Source organism: Zalophus californianus, chromosome 11, assembly GCF_009762305.2.
Source record: "Zalophus californianus isolate mZalCal1 chromosome 11, mZalCal1.pri.v2, whole genome shotgun sequence".
In the NCBI taxonomy this organism is placed as follows: Eukaryota; Metazoa; Chordata; class Mammalia; order Carnivora; family Otariidae; genus Zalophus; species Zalophus californianus.
The window spans coordinates 1,893,231-1,920,111 of record NC_045605.1 but is presented as its reverse complement, the minus strand read 5'-3'; the positions used below and the strand labels follow the sequence as shown (position 1 = coordinate 1,920,111).

The window sequence follows — 26,881 nt, the reverse complement described above, 5'->3', positions numbered from 1 at the left end:
TATATGTACACTCAAACATGACAGTCTTCAGTGGAAACTAAAAGAGGTGCTTTTGAACCAGGTAGGCAGCAATTTTTGAAGTAACGTGTGAAAGCAGAGTAAGAGAAAGGTGACACCATTAGAGAAAATAAAAAATAAACATCTTCAATATTAGCTCCATTTTAATTCATTTCACTGCAATTAAATAAACATATACTTTCCACTATATTGAATACTCAGATCTGGTTGTTTGAGAAAATAAGATTTTAAATTATATCTGTCCTCAAGAAGCTTACAATCTAGAAGAAAGGGAAAGACCCCAGCACAAATGGGGAGGGGCAGAGGCAGAGGGAGAATCTCCAGCAGGCTCCATGCCCAGCATGGAGCCCTACACGGGGCTCGATCTCACAACCCTGAAATCATGAGCTGAGCTGAAATCAAGTCATTCAACCGACTCCGTCACCCAGGTGCCCCCCTGCCCCGCCCACCCCCGGCCACACACCTTTCTTAAGCTAAGGCTCTCCCAGAGCTCAGGAGGGACGTTTAGAGTAGAGCCTTAGAGTCATCTCCATAGAGAGGGTGTCTTAAATTTTGCTTCCTTCTTTCACGTGTGTGATCCTTCAGAGGCGCCTGTACGTTGTAAGAAACCTCCTCTGCTCTCACCCCTGAACCAGGTCAGCATTTTCAGCCTGCATAAGACATGTGCTCGAAATAAAAGCAGTCAATAAACTACATTTATGGAGTCTCTAAGATATATGAACTGCTCTGTAAAGTGCAAAGGGATAATTATAGATCAGTTCTGGATCATTATCAAGTAGGGAATAGTAGCCTTTAGGACGCCCTGGTAACCGAAAAAGAGATTGAATTGTCCCCAGTGTGTGTGTGTGTGTGTGTGTGTGTGTGTGTGTGTGTGTGTGTGTTAGAGAGAGAGAGCGAGGGAATGAGGACTTATTTTTCAGTATTCAATGTAAAAACATACCAGTTTTCCTGCAGTCTTGAGGGCTAGGGAAAGTTCGTGTTTTGTGAAGGGTCACTTGCGGGTGCCGTGGTCCTTGTGATTCGGCGCCTACAAGAGGGTTCAGTGCACACAATCAACATGCTCTTCTTGAGAAGCTGTTTCTCTGCTTTCTTCTCTCTCATAGCTCTTCAGCTTGACAAAAGACTTCATAGCCAGGTGAGAAATGATAAAGTACACTTTACAAACTAAAGGAACGGAAGGAAAAGACTTTTATTTCCATTACTTGTTGTCTGTTCTTTGTGGGTTTTTTTTTTTTTTTCTAACTTGAAAAGCCTCAAGGTCAACTTTTATAAACCAGAGCAGAACCATGGCTGCATTCAGTGTGATTTCGGTCTCTGACCATGTTGGTTTTTTTTTTCACTCTGGTTATATAAAATATGGGTGTTGTATATTTCTTTTGACTGCTAGTGAGGTGTTGCTTTTATGACCCCTAGAAATTAACTTACTTTTCATTCAGTTTAATGTCCTTACCATGTGAATAGTTACAATGTAAACAATTTCTGTATACAACCTATGAGAAAATTTCTTGGCTATGAACCCTTCTGATAAGCTCTTTAAAAAATATTTACTGTTGTAGTAAGAGTGGCTAGCTGACACTTTTAACTGATTATGTCCCTTTAATAGCTTAAACAGATGGTTCATGAATAAGTGAAGTTTTTTCGGCAATTCCTGGTTTGAATAGGATTGCTTGGCCTTTTAAGAATTTCTGGCGTTGCTATGAAAGCCATGCAGACTATGAATTCTTCCATTAAATATTTGGTGTGAAGATGGTGGCAATGAAAACTGGCCTGGAAAAAAAACCTGTAAAAAGGTGATTAATAAGGATCCACCTTTGACCTTGAACGACCCAGAGTGAATTTCCTGCTCTCACATGACTTGAGAACACTGTTCTAGCACCATCATCTGGACAACCCACAGTCTTCCCAAAAACACAGCTGTAAACAAATCAACCGTTGTACTCATCTTCTTTAAAAACAGTTTAAATATCATATCCTCTTATTTATCATTCTTGTGTATGATATTGAATATGAAAAGTCAAAAAACTGAGGTCGAGAATTCCTAAATACAATGAGTCATTGCTGTAATTTTCCCCTCTGTTTTTAGTAAAGTTAAGGCCAACTCTGAACATAAATGATGCACTGCAAAATTTCATCTTGACGTGGCTGACATGGCACTGGCTGGTTGGGTAGGATCCACGTGGAGAAGCCACATCTCAAAGTAAAGCTCTATTTTTGCTGGAGGGAGGCGGGGGTAGGAGGGCAGAAGGGGGTTGGCAACCATGGTGCCCTATAGGAGGTGTGCCAACATATCCCTATGTTAATATGGAGCTAAATACTTTTTTGATTAAACCTTTTATTTTCACTTGCAATTATAAGGAATAATATAGAGAGATCCCACATAGCCTTTACCTAGTTTCCTCCAGCGATAACATGTTGCACAAACATAGTACAATATCACAAGCAGGATATTGATACTGATAGGGTCAAGACACAGAACAGTTATACCCCCGCAAAGACCTTCATGTTAACCTTTTATGGCCATACCCACTTCTCCTCAACCCTGACGATCACTAATCTCTTCTCCAGATCTATATTTGGTCATTTTTAAGAACATTATCTAAATGGAATTCTAAACAATGTGACTTTTTGACATTGGCTTTTTTTTGGGGGGTCAACATAATTCTCTGGAGATTCATCCAGGTTGTTGTGTGTGCCAGTAGTTCACTTCTCTTCAGTGCTGAGTAGTATTCCATTGTGTGGATGGACCGCACTTTGTTTACCCATTTACCCATTCATGGACCTCGGGCTTGTTCCCAGTTTGGGACCATTACTAGTAAAGCTGCTATGAACATTCATGCTTAGGTTCCTTGTGTGCACATACATCTTTATTTCTCTGGGTCAATGCCCAGAAGTGAACTTGCTGGGTCCTATAGTAGTTAGTTGCATGTTTAGTTTTTTTTAAGAAATGCCAAATTTTTTCCAGAGTGGCTGCACCATGTTACATGACACCAGCAGTGTAGAAGTGATCTGATGTCTCTGCATCCTCACCAAAATTTAGTGTTCCCTCTAGTTTTTTTATTTTAGCCATTTTGATGGGTGAGAATCAATATTTAGTTGTGATTCCAATTTGCATTTCTCTCGTAGTTAATGATACTACACATCTTTTCATGTGCTTATGGTCCATTTGTACATCCTCTCTGATGAAATGTCTCTTTATTACTTTCGTCCATTTTCAATTTGGCTGGTTTGGTCTTTCACAGAGTAAAAGTCTTTAATTTGGATAAAATGCAATTTATTAATTTTTCTTTTATGGATTGTACTTTGAGTGTCAGGTTTAAGAACTATTCGACTTGCTGTAGCTTCCAAAGATTTCCTATATTTCTTCTAAAAGTTTTATAGTTTTACATTTTAACTGAAGTGTGTGATCCCTTTTGAGCTAATTTTTTTATACCTTAGGTCAAAGGGGTTTTGTTTTTTGCTTATAGAAGTCCAATTGCTCAAGCCCCATTTCTTGAAAAGACTGTCTTTCCTCTAGTGAATTTTCTTTGCACCTGTGTCAAAAATCAGATCTGTTCCATTGACCTGTGCACCTAGCTTTCTGACAATATCATGTGATTTTGATTACTACCTGATTTTTATTGCTCTGTAATAAGTCTTGAAATTGGGTAATTCATCCTACTTTCTCCTTAGCAAAACTGTTCTAGTTCTTTTTGGTTTTCATATAATTTTTAAAATATTTCATATAATTTTTAAAATAGTCTTGTCTAAGTCTACAAAAAAATAGTCTTGTCTAAGTCTACAAAAAAAATCTTGCTAGGATTTTGGTAGGAGTTGTGTCAAATCTGTGTGCCATTTGGGGAGAATTGCTATCTTCACTATATCCTGAGTCTCCCAATCCAATGACACTGTATGTCTCTTTATTTATATAGAACTTTTTACTTCTTTCATTAGTGCTTTGTAGTTTTCAGTATAAAAGTCCTGTGTGTGCTTTTATTAGATACACACCAAAGTACTTCATTTTTTGAACAATTGCAAATGTTATGTATTTTTAATTTTGGTGTCCATGGGTTTATTGTTAGTATATAGAAATACATTTGATTTTTGTATATTGACCTGCAAAACTGTGACTTTACTGGGCTCACTTTTTAGTTCGTGGAGGGCTTTTGTAGATTTCTCTTAAAGTTTGTTATGTAGACAATGGTGTCATCCACCATCTTCCTTTCTGATCTGTATGTCTCTTATTTTCTCTTAGTCCTTTCTGATCTGTATGGCTTTTCTTTCTTTCTCATCTGTATGCATTTTATTTCCTTTTCTTGCACTAGTGCACTGGCTAGAACTCCCAGCATTATGTTAAATAAGAGAAATGAGAGCTATACCTCACTGTGTTCCTGATCCTAGGAGGTGAAGCGTTCAATTTTGCAACTTTAAGTATGATGTTACCTGCAGCATTTTGTATTTGCTTTTTATCAAAAAGAGAAAGCTTCCCTTTACTCCTAGTTTTCTAAGAGTTTTTACCATGAATGGTTGTTGAATTTTGTCAAATGCTTTTGCTGCATTGATTGATATGATCATGTGATTTTCTTCTTTAACCTATTAATATGGTGGATTACAGTGGTTGATTTTCAAGTATTTAGCCCACCTTGCATGCCTGGACTAAACTCCAATTATAATGGTGTATAATTTTTTATATATTGCTAAATATATCTGTTAATATTTCATTAAGGTTTTCAACATCCATATACATGCAGGATATTGGTCTGTGGTTTTCTTTCATTCTTTTTTGCTTTTTTTTTTTTAGCAGGGTGAGTGGTGTGGTACGTCTTCATTTAGTTCTACTATCAAAATAATAATAACTTTATGCAGTGAATTGGGAAGTATTCCTTCCTCTTCTGTTTTCCAGAGGAGATTATGTAGAATGGCTGTTAGTTTTTTTTTTTTTTAAACATTTGGGAGAATACGTCAGTGAAATCATCTGTGCCTAGATATTTCTTTTATGTGAATTTCCAAGTTACAAATTCAATTTTCTTATTATTTATAGACCTATTCAAATTATTTCATATTGGGTGAATTGTATTAGTTTGTGATTTTGAGGAATTAGTACATTGCTTATATACAGTCAAATTTATGCATGTGGAGTTGTTCATAGTATTCCCTGGGTATCCTTTTGATATCTGTGGGGTCTGTGTTTATAGTCCCTGTTTCATTCCTGATTGGTAAATCCCCCTCTCTCTCTCTCTCATTCCTCTTGCTGGAGATCTATTGATTTTATTGAACTTTTCAAAGAACCAACTCTGTTTCATTGATTTTCTCTCTTGTTCTTCTGTTTTTTATATTCATTGATTTCTGCTCTTATATTTCTTTTCTTCTGCTGATTTTGAGTTTATTTTGCATTTTTTCTAGATACTTCACATGGGAATTTATATTATTGAGACTTTTCTTATTTTCTAATGTATGTGTAGAACACTATAAATTTCCTTTCCGATGGCACTTTAGCTGTGTCCTGCAAATGGTGATGTCATGTATTTTCATGTTCATTGAATTCCTTGCATTTTTCTAATTTTCCTTGAGACTTTTTCTTTGACCCATGGATTATCGAGCAGTATGTTCTTTAGTTTCTGAGTGTTTGGAAATTTTCCTTTTATCTTTCTTGTATTGATTTATAGTTCGATCCCATTGTGGACAGAGAACACATTCTACATGATTTCAATTATTCTAAATGTGCTGAGGTTTGTTTTATCATGCAGGATATGGTTGATCTGGGTTTATATTTCATGAGCAGTTGAAAAGACTGTATGGTGCTGCCATTAGATGTAATATACTATATCTGTCAGTAAGATCTTGGTAGATGATATTATTTTACATACTCAGTGATGTTCTATCTAGTTGTTCTACCAATTGTTGAGAGAGGGGTGTTGAAGTTTCCAACCACAACTGTAGGTATGTCTATTTCTCTTTGTAGTTTGATACTTTTTACTTCATATATTTTGTAGCTTTGTTGTTTGGTGCACACACATTTAGGATTTCTATGTCTTCATGGTAGATTGACCCTTTAATCATTACACAATGTTCTTCTTTGTCTCTATTAATTTTTTTGTTCCAGTGTTTATTTTATCCGATATTAATGTAGCCACTTCTGCTTTTCTTTGATTAGTGCTTGCATGACATATCTTTTTCCATCGTTTTACTAGCAACCTGTCTATGTCATTATATTTAAAGTGAGGTGTGTGTTTGTGTGTGTGTGTGTGTGTGTGCATGTGTTTTTAGACAGCATAATTGTTGGGTCCTGTTTTTAACACCCTCTGTCAATCTGTTTTCCCTTAGCTTTTGGTCCTTTCCTCCTTTTGTTCTCCCCTTGCATTTATTCTGCCTCAGACACACACACACCTCACCGCTCTTGCGTGAACTGAACAGGTGTGAACTGAACAGGTGTGCTTCCCCTCGGGGCTCTTGCTCTGTCTGGCTCCTCTGGTGGGAAAGGTGTTTCTCCTGGCAGAGTCTGCTCCTTCATCCTTCTCAGGTTTACCCAGGTGTCAGTGCCCTACATGACAATGGAAACTCACTACTCCTACCATGCTTCCGCTTCCCTCCTCCAATGTAGTCATCTCTTCTTCAGTGACCACAAAACATAGTTTTCTTCTTGTCTTCATGATCTGTATCACCTAGGATGAAGAAAAAACTCAACTTCTAAATCTCCTGTGTCTAGAGCAGGTGGCCTGGATCCTAGGAAATATTCAATACTTACATGTCGAATGAACGAAAGAATTAAAGAACCGGCCCTGGCTTGCTCTCCTGTTTCACCTGGGCCTCTTTCCCTCTCATCTGGTCTCCAGCAGCATTGACCTTCTTTCGTGTCCTCCAGTGAGACTTGCTGTGGACGTCAGGCCTCAGGACCCAGTGGGTCCTGTTTCTTCTGCCTGGGCTTGGTCCTCCTCCCCATTCCCACCCCTGCTGCCCAGCTAGCCTAATGCTAGCAGAAGCCAACATCATCTCACAGAAGCTTTCTCTGACCTCTCGTACTAGGTCGAGTTCATCAGGGAGAGGCTTGCTTAGCATTGATCCCATTTGGTAATTAATATTTGGGGGATTATTTAATTGTGTGTTTCTTCCACTGGACATGAAAATCATTTAAGACACTTTCTAGTTTGTGCAGCATTATATTCCTAGCACCTTGCACAATCCCTGACACATAGTAGATAATATTTTCCATGTGAATAAAATAATAAATCAGTGAATAAATGGGTACTCATTTCATAATTTTCTATCTTCCAGAAGTGATCGAAGAGATTAAAGATGAGAGGAGGAGCGCCTGTGTGACACTAGCTGTAGAGGACTCACCTGCCTAGAAACCAAACTGGACAGGTAAGAATATGTTTGAATAGGGGAGGGTGAGGCGGGGGGGGTGGCGGGCTCTGTTTTCTCTATGAAGTTCGAGTGTTGTCATCTGCTGAGTTGGGGAAGGTGACATGGAGATGCTAGTGTTTCTCAACCACAGCTCCACTGATATTCTGCTTGAATAATTCCTTGTCGTGGGGGCTTTCTGTGCCTTGTATGATGTTCAACATCATCCTTGACCTCTACCTACTAGATGCCCGTAGCATAGATATCCGCCACCATCTGTGACAACCAAATTATCTCCAGACATTGTCAATGTCCCTTGGAGGGGGACAACCTGCCACAGCCCCACTGAAATAGATTTTAAATAGATTTGAGAGAGCTTGAAAAAAAATTATGAGAAATGAGAGAGGAGGAAAGAGAGCTCATATGGGAGAGAGAAAACGAGCATGACAATAAATGAACTGAATCAGGCCTTGTTGCGTGACCATTGGAAATATTTGAGAGCCCTGCTGATCTGAGACAGTGAATTTGTAGTGCACCAATGCATCAGGATTTGCAATTGCATTATTTTCTCCAGAAGTGCACAGCAACATGGATAGAGAAGTTACCAATGCAGCTAATGGACTGACCCAAGTTTGGGACTTTTGCTTACCAAATGTCGGTGAAACAAAAGGATGAGGGAATAAGGGCATTAAAACTTTGCAGGATTTTGCTAGATGTTAGTCACAAGGACAGGCAGAGAGAAGTATACCTAATATACCATGCCCCAAACTTTGCTGTACTTTAGAATCACACAGGGAGCTTTGTAAAACACTAATGCACAGGTCACCCCCCTATCAATGAAATCAGAATTTCTGGGGATGGTGCCAGGCATCAGTGGTTCTCCAGATCTCTAGGTGATTCCAAAGTGCAGAAAAGTTTGGAAGCCTCTGGGCCCTTAGCATGAATCTCTGTTCCAGTGTTTCTCAGAGTGCAGTCCTACAACCAACAGCCTCAGCACCCCCTGGGAACCTGTTAAAAGTGCAAATTCTCTGGCCTCACCTGACACATACTAAATCAGAAACTGAGGATAAGGCTCAGCAGCTTTATTTTAGCAAGATCTTTGGGTTAACGTGCACTCAATTTTGAGAACTGTTCTCTTAAAAAAGAGCTTTTGGTGACGTGTTAAGGAAATTGTTTGGAAGTAGTCCAGCCTCTTTTTTGTCCTTGTGGCGTGTGGAATGAATGTGGAAAAGTATGTGCCCTTTGGATGTTGAGGATGACATGAATGTAAGTGTGCAGCCATTGTAAAAAACAGCCAGAGAGACAGAGGAGGGGTTGGTCTGTTCCCTTTGGTGCCACACACACACACACACACACACACACACACAGGCAGGGCATTCTTTCAGCGTGAACGTCGTCAGACGTACAGGTTTTGTTTTCTGTTCCTGTACCAGAGATGACTGTATTGTCCTTCCAAGGCAGAGGAAATATAAGTAGGAAATGTTTAGCATTTTATTTGTATCACCTCATAGAGTTCCTGTTCATTGTTCAGACTTTGTCAACAAATCCCATAGGACTCCGTTGGCCCAAGTGAGGAGGGCACAATGCAGAGCCTCGGTCCTCAGGCGTTGGGATGCTAATGTGTTAGCTACCTGCTGCCTTGTTTGGGGGGGCAGGGGGGGCGTCTGTTCCTGTGTTTGTTTCAGCTCCACAATTTTTTTTAAAGATTTTATTTATTTATTTGAGAGAGAGAGCATGAGAGGGGGGAGGGTCAGAGAGAGAAGCAGGCTTCCCGCTGAGCAGGGAGCCCGATGCGGGACTCGATCCCAGGACCTTGGGATCATGACCTGAGCCAAAGGCAGGCGCTTAACCACCTGAGCCAGGGCGCGGGGGGGGGGGGGGGGGGGGAGTGAAGGTTTTCTTAGAGAATCCTGGGTTCTCTAATTTGCATGAGATATGATACAACCCAGTTGTTCTTCCTGCTTTTAACGATTTCCTTATTTGCCTGGTTGGAATCTTTCTACTGAGTTTCACCTGTACCTTCCTCCCTCTCCTGCCGGGGACTTACTCGCAGAGCCTCTTCATCTGCACTCACCCAAGACTGCCAATAAATGGCTTTTAGCAGACAGCAGCAGAACCTGTGAATACAAAGAAATACAGGGGCTTATTAAACAACATTCAGAGCATAAACCAGTTTCTGCTTGAGAAGAAAAATAACAATTAATGAAGAATCTGAGTTTAAAATTCAGTTGATGAGAGAATTATTTACTCGTATAGATGTATGGGCAGGGAGAGAAATACATTATATAAACTGGGTTAATGAAACAAAACAAAAGTGAGAATAATGGTTTACTTCTCCAAACATAAAAATGAAAGAGTAGGAAAAGAAAAATGTATTTCCTTCAATTTCTTCTTTGTCCATTGTGTTTAGATTCTGTGTATCACGTTGCCTTTGCATTAAAGGTTAATCTCCAGAGATGGTATGATTTTGCATTGACTTTGCTTCGGCACCTAAGTGCAAATCCCATGCATGTCAATTCCTTGCACACTGCAGAGTGGTATCTCTGAACAGAATATTTATCCAGCACTCTGCACCACCCACAACACAAGTGAGAAACTGGAAGGATTTTAAAAGCTTCTCTGAAACAACCAAACAAGGTATCTCAATGTGTCTGTTCTAGAGCAATGGGGTTCTTAGCATTTTCAGGTTAATCCGAAATCATTGCAGATGTTCTTATGGATAGTTTGTTATGTATTTAGCATTTGGCACCCATGAAAATGTGGTGCTTACTATGGGAACTGGGGAGTGTTCCAAGTGTTATATAAATTTGATTCATTTTATCCTCACAAGGTCCTATGAGGTAGGTACTTTTTCTTTTTAAAGAGGGAGAGAGGGGCACCTGGGTGGCTCAGTTGCTAAGCGTCTGCCTTCAGCTCAGATCATGATCCCAGGGTCCTGGGATTGAGCCCCGCATCGGGCTCCTTACTCCGCAAGGAGCCTGCTTCTCCCTCTCCCCCTCCCCCTCCCCCTGCTCGTGTTCCCTCTCTTGTGTTCTCTCTCTCTGTCAAATAAATAAAATGAAATCTTTTAAAAAATAACTAAATAAAAATAAAGACAGAGAGAGTGGGGGGGCAGAGGGAGAGAGAGAATCTCAAGCACACTCCCTGCTGAGCGTAGAGCCCGACATGGGGCTCAATCTCACCACCCCGAGATCATGACCTGAGTTGAAATCAAGAGGTGTACACTTAACTGACTGAGCCCTGGCGCCCTGGGACTTACTATTTTAAAACTCATTTTACATTTGAGGGAAGTGAGTTAGAGAGACTCGGTAGCCAAGGCCACCCAACTAGAGAGTCAAAGAGCTGGGATATGAACTCAGGAAATATGGCTTCAGAATTTATGTGCTCAATCACACTGCTGTGCTGTCCTTCTTTCCACTAATACACAAAACAGACTAGGCCTCTATTAACACATTTAAATCATTACCTTTAAATACATACACCTGTGAACAGCAGTTGACCATGGGCAGTCGGTCCTGAGAGATGGGGGAGCACCATTCCAAAGGGACTTAAAGAAAATACATCTGAAAAGTAGCAATATGTGTATTGTAAGCTATTTTGCATAGTTTCATAGACCTAATGCCTCTGCCTTCCCCAACGATGGCTGGAATCTACGACCCCAAAGCCCGGAGACATTATTATTGGAATTTCTTAAACAGAATGCAGCACTTACATACTTTACCCTTAGAGAGAGTTTTAATGAGTTTGACCACCTGGTTTTTAACTCCATAGCAGATTAGAAGCAGAATATCTCAGTGGTTAATAACCTTGGATTTTGACCTCAAAATGCTTTGGTTCAATCCTAGCCACTGCCAACTCTTGACCTCTGTTATCTTACTCGGGTTAATTAACTTACCTAAATCTGATTTCCCAGGGAAAAAACGTCCATGGAGAACCTAACCGCGAGTATTAAGAGGATTAAATGAGATGTAAGGCATGCCAAGCACCCTGGTCTGTGGGGTGCGGTGAGGTGGCCCCACCGCGGCGGCTGCTGGTGGTCCTGCAGGTGGCGGCAACAGTCGCAGCAATGAGGGGGCAATGAAAATGCTAGAGGACCATCAATAGCCAAGGAGCTTCAAAGTCAAATGTCAATAATTACATTGGCTTTGAGCTTCAAAATATTCCTCAGAAGCTCACACAGCTTTGGAAATATTAATAAGGGCTTTTTAATGGTACCATTTTACAAACTGGCAACCAGGAATTTTGGGGAGGTACTTGGATCAGTCTTTGACAAGTCGTGTGGAAAATAGACATTTCTCTCCCTGCTCTCAAACCCAGGGAAGACCCATATTGTCCTCACGCCGCATAAGTGCCAGAGTGACTGCTCTAGCCACTGTTTGCACTTTCCTCACATTATCCCCTCAGGGGCCATGTCATCCCAGCTCTTCCGTCGTCTCCGTCCATGAGTTTTTGGGATGCCGATCAAGGCCACATAGAAAAGGCAGAGGATCATATCAGATCAGTCTGTAGGCTGACAATGAAATAACTAGTAACATTTATTACCAGTCAAAAGTGTATTTGCACAGAAGATAGACTTGCAGGAATTATTCAACTAGAAAACCTCAGTTAAGAAAGGAATCATTGCTGATCAGACACACCAGTCACTTTTGCAATGATATAATTCCTTTAAAAATTCCCTCACCTTCATGATTATGCAAAAGACATGCTTTTTAGAAAGCAATCTTTATTAATGAGCCATAAATACAGTCTCCTCACTGCCTGCTGCAGAATTTGGTGAGTCTGGTGAAAAAAGATTCGGAACCACGAATAGGCTCTTTAAAACCCTCATTTATAGATGTTTTGTGATTAAATCTTCATTACACCACCATTTATGAGAGGTGCATCAGCATCAGCTCCAGCATAAGCTCCCCTGTGCCTTCCTTCCTTTTGCAATCATTGACATGATTGTTTAAAGAGAAAACTGCCGAGGGGAGATCACGGATAATCCAACAATCCCATCCATTAGTATGATGTGATTTTATTTTAAAAATTGTTTAACACGCAGGGAAAGGAGAGAATTTTGCAGTAAAGGCCAGGCGCTTATCAAAATGAAAAGGATGATTATCAGTTCTGAGAAGCAATTGGGTAGACTTTGGCTGGTAAGGAGGAAATAATGAAGGTCTCCTCCCTGGAGCAGGTGGGAAAGTGCATTGCTCAGGTTTGTAAGAGGGGTCCCTTTACTCTCCAGTTTTTTGTTTGTACCATGGAAGACATAAAGTGTAATCCTTATGCACGAATTTGGTAATTCCTCTCTCCTCACTCCCTGCTGTGCACACTTGCCTTGAACCTTCTGTCAGGAATAACCTCCTACTAGGCCAGGCCCCTGAACGTCACAGGATGGAAGATTCTATTGGAAAGACAGCTGGGCTGGGTCAGATGGTTTGGGTTCCAGCCACACCCACCATCTACTTGCTGGTTGGTGTAGGCAGTGTCAGAAGGATGAAGAATGTGTCAACGGTATGCGCATTATTATGGCAAACGCAGATAGTGTAGACAGAAGAGGTCACCGAGCTGGTTCTAAAAGGGCTTCATGATGAAAAAAGAATTTGAGCTGAATCTGTACAGTGGGTATAATTTAAAGTCACTAATTTGGAAATTTATATTCAATAAGAATACTTCGGAATGAAAATCCCATGATACAGGAAAAGCTTGGAGAAAGAGATGGATGATCAGCAAGTAATTATAGCGTGTTAGGTATTCTGCTCTCTGTCTTGGTTATTTTTCCCTGTGTGCATTAGCTACTGAGTAAAACCCATTATTTACAGCCATTTTTATTGGCAACCTTGAACAAAATCAGCTTGCCTTCAACTCCAGGCTGCACTTCCCAAACTGAAGCCCAGCAAGAAGGCATTCCTAAAGGCTGGGCTCAAAATGTTCCTTCTAGGAAGACCAATCGTTCTTATCTGTTTAGCTTTGGGTCTATCTTTTCAGCAAGGCATAGAGTAATGAAGACTTAAAAGGTCCCATGCCCATCTGTCTGCATCTCAACCCCACCCCGGGGCCATCCAGAACGCAATTTCTTGGGAAATATCTAGGCTGAGGAACAGGTAGGAATGCGGTATGTAGGGTGAGAAAAACAAATGATTTAAGATAAAGGCTTCAGATCGTGAAAGGCTGTTGAAGGCCCTGTATTTTACAGCATTCCCCATATGGTGAAGTTCAAAGTAGGAACTCAGGACATGTGGCTTCCAGAACCTGTGGCGGGCTTGTCCATCTGCATGCCTGTGCATCCAGGGGCAGATTTATTTGTTCTTGAATGCATTGAGGTGTTTCCCAATTAACCGTAGTGGTCACCATGTTTTATTTTTCTACTTTATTTTCTGCTGCTACACATATATACAATACTGGGTTAGCTCTGAAGTCACTTGTACTTGGAAGCCTCGATTAAATAGTCTGTGAACCCCAGATGGTTTCACCAGCAAATTGCACAAACATTTAAGGAAGAAATAATAACAATGTACACACATTCTCCCATGAAATAAAGAAGAAATGAATACTAAGCAGTTCATTTTACGAATTGCCATAACTTCATAAGGATAATACGAGAAAGAAGAGCCACAGGCCAATCTCACCCATGAATACAGATGCGAAAATGAAAATCAAAATGTTAGCAAATTGAACTCAGCAGTGTGTAAGTATATAGTATCATGGTCAGGTTGGATTTATTCTAGAGAGGCAAAGTTGTTGTAATAGTCAAAAACCTATCAATGTGATGAGTCACGTAAATAAAAAGAAAAATATATGATCATCTTAATGGGCACCAAAAAAACCAAGCATCTGATAAAATGCAACATCTCTTTAATATGAAGCCTTTTAGCAAATTAGGAGAAGGGATATTCCTTAACCTGGTAAAAATGTTATCTACAAAAAACTGCAGTAGACATCATACTTAATGGTGAAGCACTGACATATTTTCCTTTGCAATCAGGCAGCTATACCCATGCTCTCAACACTTCTATTCAACATTGTACTGGAGCCCCAGTCAGTGAAATAAGAGGAGACATACAAATAGAAAATATAAGCATTGAAGGAAAAAAAAGGAAGAAAGCAAGCTTTCATTACAGCAAATTATATGCCCAGGTAGTAGAAAATCTAACATAATCTACAGATAAATTATTAGAATTAATGTGTCTAAGAAACTTATAGAACTTAATAAGTTTTTAAGTTTTTTTATTACTAAAAACAAAGTCAATATAAATATAAAAATTATATTTCTACATACCCACAATGAACAGATAGCAATGATATTTAAAAGAAAGACATCATTGAAAATAGCACCAATATCATCAAATCATCAGAAGTATACCTAATAAAGATACTTGGCAGGAGAGATGGGAGTAGCAGGCTTATCAACAAACCTCTGTCTTTGCTCAGAAAAAAGGGATGATGAAGATCAACTGCTGGTAAACATGCTCCTGGTATTTGGTAGCAGAAAGATAAATAAGAGTCCTTTTCTGATAAATTGCTTGTAGCACGATTTACCGCTTGTAAAGAAGTCTGGACCATACGGTGTGTTGAGGGCACGGCAGGCTGAAAAGCGTCACATAAGCTGTACCATAGGTTGAGTGTAGAATGAGGATGATCGCTAATCAAACGGGTTCCCTTCACATAAGCAGCATTCCACATGCACTGGTTACACATCACATGTTACATCTGAGCCAGAACACACCCTCCCATGGAACAAGCAGCATCTTTGTGGAGCTATGTTGACAGTTTTGGACTTCTCCAAAGGAACAACACTTTGCCTGAGTCTTCTATTATGTATCCTGCATCCTTTGAATTATTAGTAATGCTTTCCGTGGAATAAAATCTATAATTCATGTGTGTCTGAGTTGACAATTCTACCCTCTGTGTTATTTTAGACCTATAAGGAACACTACAAAACATTAATGAGATATTTTAAAGAAAACCTTCCAAATTGGAGAGCTGTACCGTGTTATGGATTCGGAGACTCAATACTGAAAAGTTATAGATTCAGTGCGGTGGCATTAACATTTCTAAAATGTGTGCGTGTCTGTGTGTGTGTGTGTGTGTGTGTGTGTGTGTGTGTGTGTGTGTGTAAAAAACTGAAAGGCTGATTTTAAGATTCACATGAGAATAAAAAGCCTGCAGAGAGCTCTGGCATTATTAAAGAAGAAGGTGTGTCAGACCTTGCTCTTCCGATACTAAGATTACTATACTGATTAAGATAATGTGGGATAAACTCAAACATCAACACAACACTGAAACAGAATTGAAGGTCTACATAGTTAAGGACATTTCGATTTGTGATAACTGTGTCACTGCAAACCAGTGGGGGAAAAACAGTTATCTCAATGCCTATGGCTGGAGTATGTACTAAAATAAACAGATAAACGAAAAATAAAACTTCTTTCTCACACCATCTATCCAAATCAGCTCAAAGTGGATTACAGTCCTAAAACAAAAGGCAAAATAATAAACGTTGTGGAAAATAATATAAGTGATTGTCTTCATGATTGCAAGGTAGAAAAAATTTCTTAAGCGGACTTTAAAAGACATGTGCATTTGACCAACTACATTACAATTAAAAACTTATTGTTCATTGAAGACACAATCATGAAGGTGAAGAGGCAAGCCACAGATGGGGAGAGAAAATGAGCTACAAAGGGCTCATGTCGAAAATATATAAAGAACGACAAAGAAAAAGACATGCCTGTGGAAAAGATGGACAAGGGGCCTGAAGAGGCACTTCAAAAAAGAGGATATTTAAAAGGCTATTAAATATATAAAAAGTTACTGAACCCTCTTAGTAATCAGAGAAATGCAAACTAAAGCCACAATATGATACTTCTACATATCACCAGAATGGCTAAGATTAAAAAGACTGACAATACCAACTGTTGGAGAAAATATGCAATAATTCATGTTCATGTACAGCCTGTGGAAGTAGAAATGTTTACCAACAATTTATGAAAAGAATTTGACATTATCTACTCATGTTGAAGATCCTGGTACACACACACACACAAAAAAAAAAATGGCGGAGGAGTAGGGGACCCTATTCCAACTGGTCCAGAATTGAGCTGTATATCTACCAGACCACCCTGAATACCCACAAAATCAGCCTGATATGTAAGAAGGTAGATCTGGATCTCAACAAACAATATCACAGGCGGTTGGTTTTGAGGTACGAAGTGGTGAGCCATGATTCTGCAGGCAAATATCGGAGGATAAATGGAAGGGGGAGGGAGCCTGGCCGTGGAGATCCTACACCGCCAGTGGGCAATAGCCTCCCACGCTGAGGATGGGGCACAGACCGGCAGACGAGTAGTGGTGGGGAAGGGACCTTAGGGCAATTCCCCAGATGGAAACCTGGAGCGGTGGGGCCATGCTTGCAAACTGGGGGTGGCTGGTGGTTTTAGAAGCACAAAGGGCAGAGACATGCCCCAACCTGGAGGCGAGGACTGGGAGCGCTGTGGAGGGGCGCACAACCCAGGACGCTGCAGTTTATAGCAGCACCGACAGAAACGGAGACATTGTGGCCTGGAGAGCTCACTGAAGAACAGACTGTGATCTCTCTGCTCTGAGGCAGAGGGTTGGAAACAATTTCTTCTGCTCTGACTCTCAGAAGAGATGTGGAAAGCTGCCAGGGAAAGCCACCAGAGATCAAAGGCCCCAAAAAACCGGTTTTCACTGAGACAATCGCCCCTCCCATATGAGGCAGGGCGACTCTCCCCAAACAGGGTTGCCTGAGTAACAACACAGCAGACCCCTCCCCCAGAAGACAGGCTGGGAGAACAAGAGGCCAGCACCCATAAGGTCCCTATAAAACAGGTGCATCTTGCTTGGGTTATGGTCAATAATTTGGACTCTGTACATTGCCTCAACCACCCCTCAAAAGAATGACTAGGAGAAGGAACCTCCAAAAGAGGAAAAACTCAGAGACTGTGACTTCTGCCACAGATTTACAAATGGATACAGATATAACTAAGATGTCGGAAATGGACTTCAGGGTAGCAATTGTGAAGACAATAGCTAGAATGGAGAAATGGATTAATAGCAACACAGAGTCTCTAAGGGCAGAAATGAAAGCTGAACTGGCAGAACTTAAAAATGCTATCAATGAGATCCAATCCAATCTAGATAATTGAACAGCTAGGGTAAGTGAGGCAGAAGAACAAATTAGTGATCTAGAAGACAAAATTGATAGAAAAGAAGGGAAAAGAAGAAGCCAGGGAGAAACAACTCAAAATCCATGAAAATAGAATCAGAGAAATAAGTGACACCATGCAACATTCCAATGTCAGAATTATTGGGATCCCTGGGGGGTTGGAGAGAGAGAGAGGACTAGAAGATATATTTGAGAAAATCGTAGCTGAGAACTTCCCTAATCTGGGGAATGAAACAAACATTCATGTCCTAGAGGCACAGAGGACCCCTCCCAAGATGAAGGAAAACAGGCCAACACCCAGCATGTAATAGTAAAACTCCCAAATCTTAGAACCAAGAAAACCATCTTAAGGGCAGTTAGGGGGAAGAGATTCCTTACGTACAGAGGGAGGAACATCAGAATAACGTCAGACCTATCCACAGAGACCTGGCAAGCCAGAAAGGCCAGGCAAGACATATTCAGGGTACTAAATGAGAATAACATGCAGCCAAGAATACTTTATCTGGCAAGGCTCTCATTTAGAATGGATGGAGAGATGCAGAGCTTCCAGGACTGGCAGAAACTGAAAGAATATGTGACCACTAAGCCGGCCCTGCAAGAAATATTAAGGGGGGTTCTATAAAAGGAGAAACACCCCAAGAGTGATATAGAACAGAAATTTACAGAGACAATCTATAGAAACAAGGTCTTCACAGGCAACATGATGACAATAAATTCATATCTCTCAATAATAACTCTCAACGTGAACGGCCTAAAAGCTCCCATAAGATGGCACAGGGATTGCAGATTGGATAAAAAGACAAGACCCATCCATATGCTGCCTAAAAGAGACTCATTTTGAACCTAAAGATACATCCAGACTGAAAGTAAAGGGATGGAGATCCATCTTCCATGCCAGCGGACCTCAAAAGAAAGCTGGAGTAGCAATTCTTATATCAGACAAATTAGATTTTAAGCTAAAGACTGTAGTTAGAGACACAGAAGGACACTATATCATTCTTAAAGGGTCTATCCCACAGGAAGATCTAACAATTATAAATATGTACACCCCCAACTGGGGAGCAGCCATCTACATAAGCCAACTGTTAACCAAAATAAAGAGTCATATTGATAACAATGCACTAATTGTAGGAGACCTCAATACTCCACTCTCAGCAATGGACAGATCATCTAAGCCGAAAATCAACAAAGAAACAAGAGCTTTGAATGACACACTGGACCAGATGGACCTCATAGATATATACAGAACATTCCAACCTAAAACAAGAGAATACTCATTCTTCTCAAGTGCACATGGAACTTTCTCCAGAATAGACCACATACTGGGTCACAAATCAGGTCTCAACCAATACCAAAAGATTGAGATTATTCCCTGCCTATTCTCAGACCATAATGCTTTAAAACTGAAACTCAATCACAAGAAAAAATTTGGAAAAAATTCAAACACTTGGAAGCCAAAGACCACTCTGCTCAGTAATGTTTGGGTCAACCAAGAAACCAAAGAAGAACTTAAACAATCCATGGAAACCAATGAGAACAAAAACACATCGGTCCAAAACCTATGGGATACTACAAAGACGGTCCTAAGGGGGAAATACATAGCCATCCAAGCCTCACTCAAAAAAAACAGAAAAATCCCGAATTCACTGACTAACTTTACACCTTAAAGAACTAGAGAAAAAGCAACAAATGATGCCTAAGCCACATATTATAAGAGAAATAAGATTAGAGCAGAGATCAATGAGTTAGAACCAGAAACACAGTAGATCAGATCAACGAAACTGGAAGCTGGTTCTTTGAAAGAATTAGTAAGATCGATAAACCACTGGCCAGACTAGTCCAAAAGAAAAGAGAAAGGACCCAAATTAATAAAATTATGAAAGAAAGGGGAGAGATCATGACTAACACCAAGGAAATAGAAACAATTATTAGAAATTATTATCAAAAATATATGCAAATAAATTGAGCAACCTGGAAGAAATGGATACCTTCCTGGAAACCTATAAACTGCCAAGACTGAAACAGGAAGAAATTGACAACCTGAATAGGCCAATAACCAGTAACGAGATTGAAGCAGTGATCAAAAACCTCCCAAAACAAGAGTCCAGGGCCTGATGGATTCCCTGGGGATTTCTACCAAACATTCAAAGAAGAAATAATACCTATTTGCCTGAAGCTCTTTCAAAAAATAGAAACAGAAGGAAAGTGTCCAGACTCATTCTACGAGGCCAGCATTACCTTAATCCCCAAACCAGGCAAAGACCCCATCAAAAAGAATTTCAGACCGATATCCCTGATGAATATGGATTCCAAAATTCTCAACAAAATCCTAGCTAATAGGATCCAACAATACATTAAAAGGATCATCCACCACAACCAAGTGGGATTTATCCCCGGGATGCAAGCGTGGTTCAACATTCGCAAATCAATCAGTGTGATAGAACACATTAATAAGAGGAGAGAGAAGAACCATATAGTCCTCTCAATTGATGCAGAAAAAGCATTTGACGAAATACAACATCCTTTCCTGATTAAAACTTTTCAGAGTATAGGAATAGAGGGAACATTCCTCAAGTTCTTAAAATCCATCTATGAAAAACCCACAGCGAATATCATCCTCAATGGGGAAAAGCTGAGAGCCTTTCCCTTAAGATCAGGAACACGTCAAGGATGCCCACTCTCACCACTACTGTTCAACAGAGTACTAGTAGTCCTGGCAACAGCAATCAGACAACAAAAAGAAATAAAAGGTATTCAAATTGGCAAAGAAGAAGTCAAACTCTCTCTCTTCGCAGATGACATACTTTATGTGGAATATCCAAAAGATTCCACCCCCAAATTACTAGAACTCATATAGCAATTCAGTAGTGTGGCAGGATACAAAATCAGTGCACAGAAATCAGTTGCTTTCTTATACACTAACAGTGCAACTGTAGAAAGAGAAATTAGAGAAACTATTCCATTTACAATAGCACCAAAAACCATAAGATACCTCGGAATAAACCTAACCAAAGAAGTAAAGCATCTATACGCTAGGAACTACAGAACTCTCATGAAAGAAATTGAAGAAGACACGAAAAGGTGGAAAAACATTCCATGCTCATCAATCAGAAGAATAAACATTGTTAAAATGTCTATGCTGCCCAGAGCAATCTATACCTTCAATGCCATCCCGATCAAAGTTCCAATGACATTTTTCAGAGTGCTGGAACAAACAATCCTAAAATTTGTATGGAATTAGAAAAGACCCCGAATTGCCAAGGAAATGTTGAAAAAGAAAAATAAAGCTGCGGGCATCACGTCGCCAGATTTCAAGCTATATTACAAAGCTGTGATCACCAAGACAGCATGGTATTGGCACAAAAACAGACATATAGACCAACGGAACAGAACAGAGAGCCCAGATATGGACCCTCAACTCTATGGTCAAATAATCTTCGACAAAGCAGGAAAAAATATGCAATGGAAAAAAAGACAGTCTCTTCAATAAATGGTGCTGGGAAAATTGGACAGCCACATACAGAAGAATGAAACTCAACCATTCTCTAACACCATACACAAAGATAAACTCAAAATAGATGAAAGACTTCAATGTGAGACAGGAATCCATCAAAATCCTAGAGGAGAACATAGGCAGTAACCTCTTCAACATCGGCCACAGCAACTTCTTTCAAGATACATCTCCAAAAGCTAGTGAAACAAAAGCAAAAGTGAACTTTTGGGACTTCATCAAGATAAAAAGCTTCTGCACAGCAAAGGAAACAGTCAACAAAACAAAGAGGCAACCCACCGAATGGGAGAAGATATTTGCAAATGACACTACAGACAAAGGGCTGGTATCCAAGATCTACAAAGAACTTCTCAAACTCAACACCCAAAAAACAAATAATCAAGTCAAAAAATGTTCATCATTAGCCATCAGGTAAGTTCAAATCAAAACCACATTGAGATACCAGTTAGAATGGCAAAAATTGACAACCCTTCTTGACCTGGCTGGTGGTTTTGCAAGTATCCAGGGCAGAGTAATTCATTAATCTGCATATTCATATTTTATTCAATTTCTTTATAATATTGGGTTACCCAGTGCTGTTAAAAGCAGAAAAATGTCTGTGAAGGACCTGGACAATACATCAGCAACCATTTGCCCCAACAAAAAAACAGTGGGTTTGCAGAAATTACACATAATAGGAAGCAGGAGTTCTCCATCTTGGTATGTCTGACATTTGGGGATAAACTAGTGGATAATTCCTTGTGTGGGAGGCCGTGCTGTCCGTTGCAAGATGCTGGGCACCGTCTCTCACATCTGCCCACCATATGCCAATATCTCCCACTCCCTCCAGTTGTGACAACCAGTGGAGAACGACTGACTTGAAGGAATTAACACGTGGACGCTTTGCTTTTTGTGCTCTGGTAACACATTTGTTAAGAGTAGCCTTCTTGGGTTCATTTTTTGGAGTTTTCTATTAACTTACATGTTCATCATTCTGTTCCAGTTTTCTCTGGTAGTTTATTTTAAAAACCCCTGAGATTAATCTTTCTGTAACTTGTTCTTCAGATGTATGGGCCCATGTGGCTTAAGGAGCAGTCCAACTTCTCTTATAATTATTGTAAATATTATGTTGCAAGTTTTGCTCAAGTGGAGCTATTTTAAAATGGAATGCCATTACAGTGTGAACCAACTGATATCAGAGAGACTCTAATCTCAGTCTTCATGAAGCAGACAGATGGTCAAGAAACCGCAGGGATTTACCCACCACTAATTATGGTGAGGAATGCAGATGCAGGGGGTCTTCTCCTCCATCTGTGGAAGCCTGCTCCCTCCCCCAAGCCCCCCTCCCGCCAGTCCCCCACCTCCACACCTTCTCTTCCTTCCACGTTAACAAAGACAGATTTTGGCCGGCACAACTCAACCAGTCATTTCAATTATACTTTTCATTGAGCCACATCAACAACTGAAAATATAGGGTAAAAAGCAGAGTGTGGTTTTTATTGCTTTATTTTAAGTCATTACCAGGAACTGGAATCTATATACTTCACTGAACTTTTGAAAGCAAGCTCATTTACAGCACATTCCGTGTGCATTTTTGGGAAAATGAGTAACCAATTTTGCTAACTTTGTGTATTTTCATTGGCTGGCAATTTCCAAACCAATCTGTGGGACAAACAATGATAAGCCACCCCCAGCTTTTGAAAGAGACAAACAGGATGTCAATTTGACTGAACATATTTCTTGTTTTTCAAGATGAAATCAAGACCGATCCTCCCACCCTTGGGGGTGGGTTCTGCCTCAAGTTTATGCCCTCTGACAGTGGTCTGTTTGCTCTCCTATACCTCTCCTCCCACAAGCACAGTCACCGGGGCCAGCACAAGGCTGCTCTACTGGTATTTCAGGGTGGGGGGTTCCGACAGCTGGGGCTTTCGTAAGCATGAGGTGTCAAAACGGCTGACCGCCGGCCCCGTCGCTTCCAGGCCAGCTGTGCGCGGTGCGGCTTCCATCTTTGGGATATGCGGTCACCCCACTTCTCGTCTGAGTGACCAGACCCCAATTTCTCTAGCTGGTCCAACCCCACATTCCTCCCAGTGTTCCTTCTCTTCTGCACATGGCTCAGGACCAAATGTGACTTCTAAATTGTGCATCTTGGTCTTCCCTGGCATTCCCAGACCCTTTTCTCTGTTTCTCAGATCTCCACTTTTTCACCAATGTATTCCAAAAGACTGATTTAGCCCATATTAATAACTGACACTCCTAAGGCCTACATGTTCTGGCGTGTTGGAAGCGCTTCAATCTTTGCAACGACACTGTGATGCAGACTCTCTTCTGATCACCATTTACAGATGAGGAAACTGAGGCACGAATGAGTTAAGTAAGTTGTCTAAGGACACGCAGCTGAGACGTGGTGGGGCCCAGTTTGAGCCCTGGGTATCTAGCTGTAAGAGCAGTTTCTAAGAACCAGCATCCGGGTGTGGGCCCCCACAGTCACACGTCCAAAGAAGCCCGCCCCCCAAACTACTATGACTCCGTCGATCTGCACTTCCAGGGGCACCCGTCATGCACCCCCTGCTGTTAGCGCTATACCTCCACCCTTGTCTTTTAAGCCCTGATATCTTATGATCCCCCGGAAGGACGGACAGTGTCAGCTGAATCTTGGTGTCCCTCTATTAGGGACTCCCAATATGCTGAAAGATGTTTTTGCTACTTACCAAAGTCTTTTTTTAATGGCTTCGAAAAACTGGCATATTAAAAACTCAGTTTGTGTCAAGATGCTCTCAAATCTGTGAATGATTTGGCAAATGAATGTTTTTGGCCACAGTGCGTTCTGCTCTCTTCCTATGTTCAGGTCACTCGGGACAGACCACTCTCTCTTCTCTTCTTCCTCCTCTCTACCTCCTGCTCTTTTTCTTCTTCTTTATTTCCTCCTCACTCCTCCCCCCAACACCCCTGCTGTTTTTCTTTCTTTTTCGTCCTGGAATATTTTCTCAATTGACTTCAAATGCGGACGACGTTAATGCCAGGACCCGAATGACTCGGTACAACATCCCCCACAGTGCGTCTCACATGTTGTTCGTAGTTGTTATGGGGAAAGGGGGGAGGGGGAGGGCAGGAGGGTCCATAGGAAAATAAATTTAAGAAATGGAGCATTAAGGAAATATAAATAGATTCATATACAGAAGCCACTAATAAGCCTGGAGCCACTACTAGGCTAATGTATGTTATAAATCTTTAAGAGGGGGACACAGCCTGCAGAATTCCCTGAGCCTGCATGACCCCAGACTCCAGCAGCAGGATTTGAGAGTCACTCTGTGAGGACTAAACATAGATTCAAATTAAAGGTTTCATTTCTGGAACCACAGAGCCTGGGGATTGAATTTTGCTTCTTTCATGAAATAACTGTAGGACTTTGAGCAAGTCTCTGACCTGTTTTGGAAATAATCACACTTATATCGTAGGATGTTTTTATAACAGATGTGTGCCTGAACGACCCAGTCAATGATTTTTAAATTTTTATTTATTTGTCTTTATTTATTTTTACATGATTATTTTTATTAACCGTACAAGTACCCAAAACAAAGAAAAGAGCAGTGTGTGCCCATGAAAACAAGGACTCAGAGGGAAACATGGGTTCCTAAATCTTTCTTGACACGTTAATTCTTGCGATGACTGAGCTGGCAAGGAGCTGCCTATTATGGCTAGCTTAGGTCAACACGTCTGGGCTAGTTGTGGCTGCTGAGACCCAAAAACAATAGAGAATTCACCATCGAAGCCCCACAGCCCTCAGTTCTGGACAACGCCCCAAACCAGAGATTATGCTGTTGACTAGTCTTGACCTGGAGCCATTACGAAGAATCAGTAAAATAGGTTTATGGGTTTGGCTCTGATTCAAGATTTTTCACGAGTACTTCTGAAGGTGTTTTCAAGGGAAGCATTGTGTGGGAAGTAGCTGTCGCTCTCCCTCTGAAGACGGAAGAGAGACCATCAGGTGTCTACAGTCAGTTCTCCATGAACTCACAGAGCTCGTTCACAGGAATGCTTCTCGCTTCGACTTCCCAGATTCTTCTCATTTACTCATTCACTGCAGTTTATTCTTGAGTAATCCAAGGGTGCAATTTTCGCTAAACCTATGAGATATCAAGATACTGGTGAGAGAGATGGGTAGAAAGCTTACATCATTTTCCACCAATGAAGGCAGAGAACAGACTCCAGTGATGAAGAACCACATCTCAGGGTCCTGTCTGAAGGTAGCAAGCTCCCATAGTGATGAAAAGTCTCCATAGACATTCGGTCATTTTATTTCAAAGCGAGTGAGACCAGTCTTTTTTTTTAGTCAGAAAACCATAGATTTTAATGTTCATTTTCAAGAGACTGTTAATAAATAGAAATACCTGTTTGTTTTTAAAGCTGAAAATCAGAGTTCTCCTCTGTGCATTAGACAAGTCCCATGTATGTGAGAACACCTTGATGTTGTGAGAGTACGTCTTAGTCTGTTTAGACGACTATACACCGAAATGCCCCCGACCCCCATTGCTCATGGCCTTGGAGGCTGAAGTCCGTGATCAGGGGGCCAGCACAGCCTGGCCCTGGGGGAGCTCCTCTTCTGGGCTGCAGACTGCTGACTTCTTGTTGTGTCTTCACACAGTGGAAGGGACAAGCTAGTTCTCTGGGGTCTCCATAAAAGGCAGGATCTTCATGATCTAATCACATTCCCCAAAGCCCCATCACCTTTGTGGCTAGGATTTCAACATAAGAATTTTGGGGAGACACAAACATTCAGATCCTGGCATGGTGTGAGACTGAACCAAAGCAAGAAGGAGTGACTCAGCATGACCAGTCGCTCCCTAAGAAGAGCTGTTGCAGAAACTCTGGGATTCCCAGCGATATAGACCTGCAGGGCCCAGCACAGCACCTTGATAGGAGAGAAGGTCGTCCATATCTTTGAGTCTAATACCAACAGGCAGAAGACTGATGCTGTGAGATCCTAACAGCAATGAAAAAAATTGTAGAGGATAATTGACTCCATTGCAAGTTCAAGTTACCCCCTAATCCAGAGGTCGGCAAACTTTTTCTGTAAAGGGTCAGATAATAAATACTTAAGACTCTGAGGATCAAAAAATTTCATTTTTCTTGCAACAACTCCACTCTACCATGATAGAGCAGAAGCAGCCGTATGCCAAAAAGGGAATGAAGGCAGCTATGTTTCAATGGAAATTTACTTATGGACACTGAAATTTGAACTGCGTACAATTTGCATATGTCAAGAAATATTCTTATCACAACTAACACCGAAGAAATACAATAACAACATAATATGAGCAACTATATGCCAACAAATCAGGCGATCTGGAAGAAATGGATGCATTCCTAGAAACATATAAACTACCAAAGCTGAAACAGTAAGAAATAGAAAACCTGAACAGGCCCATAGCCAGCAAGGAAATTGAAGCAGTAATCCAAAATCTCCCAACAAATGAGTCCAGGGCCAGATGACTTCCCAGGGGAATTCTACCAAACATTTAAAGAAGATTTAATACCTATTCTTCTGAAGCTGTTTCAAAAAATAGAAATGGAAGGAAAGTTTCCAAACCCTTTCTATGAGGCTAGCATTACCTTGATCCCAAAACCAGAAAAAGACCCGACCCAAAAGAATTACAGACTAATATCCCTGATGAACATGGATGCAAAAATTCTCACCAAGATACTAGCCAATAAGATCTAACAGTACAGTAAAAAGATTACTCACCACAACCAAGTGGGATTTATTCCTGGGGTGCAAGGGTGTTTCAACATCTGCAAATCAATCAGTGTGATACAATACATAAATAAAAGAAAGGACAAAAACCATATGATCCTCTCAATTGATGCAGAAAAAGCATTTCACA

The 26,881-nt window shown here is 40.7% G+C and overlaps 1 long non-coding RNA gene across 2 annotated transcripts in view; it reads left to right on the top strand.

Moving 5' to 3' along the window:
* Positions 1-26,881, top strand: part of LOC113914729 — a 58,840-nt gene that overhangs the window by 5,671 nt on the left and 26,288 nt on the right. For both annotated transcript variants that reach the window (XR_004819424.1, XR_003517517.2), the window contains exon 2: positions 7,267-7,356. This is a non-coding gene — a long non-coding RNA (uncharacterized LOC113914729). The remainder of the gene's footprint in view (positions 1-7,266; positions 7,357-26,881) is intronic.